Raw genomic sequence first — 6,000 nt, forward strand, 5'->3', positions numbered from 1 at the left:
AGATTAGCATGAAACAAAATATGTAAACTCATTATTGAAATCTCTCTGACTGCAAAGCTGCAGCTCTGCAGGTAAGGGGTGTTCACTTCAGGACAAACTGAGGTTGCTGACTGGTCAGTTGCTGACATGCTGGATTGATTGACAGGTGGCAGAACTCGTGCAAAAAAAAAATCATAGATTTTACTGGCCCATTTGAGACTGTCGACAGTCATTCTATATTCCATATATTGATGTATTTAAGGTTTGAGAATGTTTCCTTACAAAATCCTAATGATATTTTATTTTTAAGAGGTGCTGAGTTTAAATTTAGGGGTGTTTGAGCACCCCCCGAAAAGAGGCTAAAATCACTACTGAAGCCAGTTCATATTTATAATTTTGGCTATTTCTAAACGCTTTATGTGTGATTTATAAGTGTATTAGTGCAGGATCAAAGGAAAATGTTTTTTAGTGGCAGGAAGCTGTTGGAAGTCTGTCAAAATGAAATAGAAACGAGTAAAGTTAAATAATTTAATGCACAAAAAATAGCCACTGCAGCTGTATAGTGTCATTAAGGTAGTCATTGGGCTGACTTTCCATTTATTAACATTAACATTAAAGTCAGAATGACTGAGTGTAAATACATTGACACTTCAAAGGAAATTTTAATATAGTAATGAGGACAGCTTGGTGGGCCAACTTTGGCCCATGGGCCCCACTTTGGGCACCCCTGATGTAAACATTTACACAGAATGGCTTGGCATCATGATATAATGGATTAATACCACGCCAAGTTGTGTCATCTGTCATTACTTTACAGAATGTGTGTGTGTACTTCAGTCTATTACCACAATCGTTGACCGTTTCATTTTAACATAAAGACAATCGAGAAACTGAACACACAAAATGTGTTTCAGTTCTGTGCAACATGTCAGGAACTGTTTACTTCTAATACCCAGTGCTGTCATAAACAAGCTGACCAGTACGTTTGGCACAACCTTTTTTTTAAAGCATTATTATTATATTAGGACTGTAATGACTTAGTTTTAAGTTAAATTATGGACACAAGCTTTTATCTGACACAAGGAAAGAAAAAACTGCAAAGCTCTCAACAACCTAGCTCCATCTATTACAGATCTCATTGTTCCATATTTTCCTAATTCACTCTCAGACTGCAGGTTTACTCGTGGCTCCTAGAGTTTCCAGAAGTAGAATGGGAGGAAGATCTTTCAGTTATCAGAGTCAGTCAGAGTTTCTTTATTTTCATTCGCACCTCATGTGGTACATGTGGTGGAGCGAAATTATGTACACAAGGTCCCAGTTACATCCAACAATAAAATGCAAAAGAAAAACAGTAATAACATCTAAGATATGAACTCAGAAAAACATCAACTAAATATAGACTAAGCACTCATAACATAAAACATTGAACATCAGCACAAACATGAACATGAGTCTGTGAGCAGATGTGCACGCATGAACACATCAACATTGAAACAGATCAGCAGCAACATGAAACAGATCAGCAGCAACATGGAAAAAGATCAGCAGCAACATTGAAACAGATCAGCAGCAACATTGAAATAGATCAGCAGCAACATGATATGGTTTTTCACAGTGATTATTCTAGTTAGAGATTCATGAGTCTAACAGCCTCAGGGTAGAAGCTGTTCCTCAGTCTAGTGGTTCTACACTTAATGCTCCTCAACCTCCTTCCTGAGGGGAGCTGGACAAAAAGTGTGTGTGCTGGGTGAGTGAGGTCCTTCATGATGCAGGTGGCCCTCTTCCTGCATCTAGAGGTGTAGATGTCTGTGATGGTGGGGAGGCTGACTCCGACAGACTTCTGTGCAGCCTTCACCACTCTCTGCAAAGCTTTTCTTTCTGCAGCTGTGCAGCCTCCATGCCACACGATGCTGGAGCACAGGATGCTCTCCACTGCACACCTGTAGAAGGAGGTGAGGACTGAGCTTCCCAGACCAGCTCGCCTCAGCCATCTGAGGAAGTAGTCTCTGATGAGCTTTCTTGATCAGGCTGGTGGTGTTGTTGCTCCAGTTGAGGTTGTCATTCATGTGTACACCCAAGTACTTGTAGCTGGAGACCACTTCCACCGCAGATCCTCTTATGTTCAGGGGTGGTGTAGGTGTGTTTGTTCCTTCTGAAGTCCACAATCATCTCCTTTGTCTTTTTCACATTGATGTGAAGGTTATTTTCTTTGCACCAGCTCTCCAGGTGTTCCACCTTTTGCCTGTAGCTGGACTCATCATTGTTAGTGATGCATCCCACCACCGCTGAATCAGCTACAAACTTTACAATGTGACAGCCTGGATGGGTAGCTGCACAATCATACGTGAGCAGAGTAAACAGGAGGGGGCTCAACACACATCCCTGAGGAGAGCCAGTGCTGAGGGTTATGGTGGAGGAGGAGAAGTTGTGGATCCTCACTAACTGTGGTCTGTTTGTTAAGAAGTCTAGTACCCAGTTGCAAATGGAGGGGATTAGTCCTAGTGTGGATAGTTTGTCCATCAGGGTTTGGGGGATCATGGTGTTGAAGGCAGATGTGAAGTCCACAAAGAGCATACGGACGTAAGAGTTTTTCTGCTCCAGGTGGTTGAGCGCAGTGTGCACCACAGAGGAGATGGCATCCTCTGTTGATCGGTTCTCACGGTATGTGTACTGGTGAGGGTCCTCGTTGATGTTGATGGTTGTTTTGATGTGAGTCATGACCAGTTTTTCGAAGCATTTAGCGACTATCGGGGTGAGGGCCACTGGCCGATAGTCATTCAGACCAGTCACTGTAGAGCTTTTTGGGACTGGGATGATGGTGGCAGTCTTCAGGCAGGTGGGAACTGTCTCCAGGGTAAGTGAGGTGTTAAAGATGTCTGCCAGCACCTCGCAGAGCTGATCAGCACATTCCTTCAACACTTTTCCGGGGATGTTGTCTGGGCCAGTTGCCTTGTGCGGATTAATCCTCCTGAAGGTACTCCTTACTTGGGCTGAGGTCACGCTGAGATGCTCTTCATCCGGTGGTGAGGTGAGTCTGGTGCTGGGTGGTCTGTTTGGGTCTTCAAAGTGTGCATAGAACTTGTTGAGGGCATCAGGCAGAGATGGATCTTTGGGGCATTGTTCGCTCCTTCCTTTATAATCTGTTTTGCACTTAATGCCTCTCCACGTGCTCCGAGGGTCTTGTGAGGTGAATTGACACTTGATCCTCCGTGCATAAGTGGCCTTGGCCTTCTTAATACCAGCAACCAGCTCTTTCCTTGTCCTTCTCAGCTCCTCTGAGTTTCCAGACCTGAAGGCAGTGTTCCTGGCTTCCAAAAGTGTGTGCACCTCTGCATTCATCCAAGGCTTCTTGTTTGGGTAACTTTTAACATATTTGATGGTGGTACATGGTACATGTACTTATGTAACCCAGAACTGAGAATGCGTCTTGGTTCAGATCAAGCGAACCTCCATTTTCAGCAGATTCTCTGAAAACCTGCCAGTCTGTTCGATCAAAACAATCTCTCAGTATGGGGCCACTGTCCTGGATCCAACATTTAACTTTCTTTTGTACCGGTCTGGAGCATCTCAACGCAGGGAGGTAAGCAGGAGCCAGGAAGCTTGAGATGCGATCAGAAAATTCTAGGTGGGGGCAGAGTTTGGTTTTTTGTATCCATCTTTTACGTTTGTGTAAACACGGTCCAGTGTGTTGTCTCCACGTGTTGGTATGCCCACATGCTGGTAAAGGCTTAGATTCACATGATTAAAGTTCTCCGGCTATCACGTAAAGAGCCTCGGGGTGTTTGTTCTGCAGTGAGCTGATTATATCATGTAGCTCCTGCAGTAGATAATAGACTGTCCCCACCTTAGATTCACCAAAATATTGAATACATATGGAATAAATGAAGACAGTCTTAAAGATACTAGTAAAATGTATGTTTTTTTCTGCAGTAGTCAGATTCTTGACCCACCTGTCAATCAATCCAGCATGTCACCAACTGACCAATCAGCAACCTCAATTTGTCCAGAAGTGAACGCCCCTTACCTGCAAAGCTGCAGCTTTGCAGTCAGAGAGATTTTAATAATGAGTTTTCAGCTTTTGTTTCATGTTAATTTACTGTAATAAACCTTTGTAAAATACACCAGAATGCAAGAAATGGCATCCACTTTATTCAGAATTCTCTGGGGGACCCCAGACCCACCCCCTTCTTCCTTCATGATGCAGGTAGCCCTCTTCCTGCATCTGGAGGTGTAGATGTCTGTGATGGTGGGGAGGCTGATTCCATCAGACTTCTGTGCAGCCTTCACCACTCTCTGCAAAGCTTTCCTTTCTCCAAATTGACCTAATTTCTTAAAATAAATTGTTAAAATTGAATAGATTTCATTTGATATTATTTCTATCTTAACATGTGATTCTTGACCTGCCATTGTGTATTTGTTCTTCTCAAAGCCATCCAGTCGAAGCAGATGACCACTTGTCCTGATCCTGGTTCTGCTGGAGGTTTCTTTCTCATGAGGGAGTTTTTCCTTTCCACTGTTGTCTTCGTGCTTGCTCAAGACGAGAGTTCTGTGATGGAGTTAAATTCAAAGCAGTTTGCTCCTCAGATAAATAATGTTATTAACTTACTTTTTATGTATATGAATGTTTCTGTTCAGTGCCCTGAGATGACTTCTGCTGTGACTTGGTGCTATATAAATAAACTGAATTGAATTGAATTAAAGGAATGGTGCAACATTATTGATCCCCATGAGATTAGTCAGGTTTACTGGAATAAAAATCATCATACGTGCACTCTGCATAAAAGGTTTTACAAATTTCAGCCACAGAAAATAATCAGATGTGTTTTAAAATGTATGTTCTTGCGAAATTTAAAATATCTGTGAAATAAAGTGCCCAAAACAATTAAATAATGGAACTCAAAGCAAAGCCATGCGAGGAGACTGTGTGGCAGACAAAGAACAGAATACTTCACATAAATCAGAAATAAAACACGCAAACATTCAAGTTGCACATAAATGGTTTAATCACAATAATTAGCATCATCTCTCATTCTTGATCAAAAAGCTGACATATCCATTCGACGTAGGGCTATTTATCTCTGCACCCCACTGCAGAAGATTAATGGCGTTGGAGCATGTGGCGTGACCCTGTTTGAGTCCAGCTCATTACAGCTAATAGTGATTAAACGATCCTGTGCAGATTCAATGGAAAGAGCGAGCGCCGTCCATCCACAGACAGAGAGAAGCGTGTTTCCTGTTATCTGTTAAAATGATACAACTTGATGATGAGATGAGAGCTGTCAGCTCAGTCGTCATGTGAAGGTCAGTCTGGAGCTGACAATCAAATTCATCTTTGCAAAGGTCACCGTTTGTTTCGTGGCATTTTCTCCTGAGCTCTCATCTCTTTCTTTCCTCATCTGTTTTATCATTTTTCTTTCCTCCTGCTCTGTTTTGTTGTTGTTGTTTTTTTTTTGGCTTGGGCCCCGTTTTACTTTTCTTGAGCAATAACTTCTGTTTTTGTCTGCAGCATTATCAGCATTCTGCAGCCACCAACCTGACTGCATGCCCACGGGTGGCTCCATTACAGCTGTCTGTGGACAGCAGCAGGTACACGGCCCTGCACGCCAACCAAGACGGGCGCCGACATCCTCCAACTGGCTGCTGTTGGCCCTCTGCCTGCATGTCACCCTCCCACACATGAAGGATCCCTGATGGTAGCCAGCACTCATCCGCCTGTCAGCTGCACCGCCCTCGCACGAGAAGGAATGTCACATTCTGAGCCTCGACAAATTACAGAGGCACCTGGTTGGTGCTTCTGTTCAGCACAAAGCATTTAAATGTTCAGCTGCACGAGGAAAAGCTTTGTTTTTGGCAGACAGAAAGCAACGAAGTTCAATTTTTACCCCTCAAGGCAATATTCTGCGCTCTTCTGTTATTATGCTGCAAAACGAGCATGTTTGCCTATCTTGTTGGCTTCTATTAATAAAGCTTGATAGTAACAGTTAAGGTCAACATCCGACTCATAAGAACAATCCTAAAAGA

This window comes from Nematolebias whitei, chromosome 2 (assembly GCF_014905685.2).
Source record: "Nematolebias whitei isolate Nwh7 chromosome 2, NemWhi1, whole genome shotgun sequence".
In the NCBI taxonomy this organism is placed as follows: Eukaryota; Metazoa; Chordata; class Actinopteri; order Cyprinodontiformes; family Rivulidae; genus Nematolebias; species Nematolebias whitei.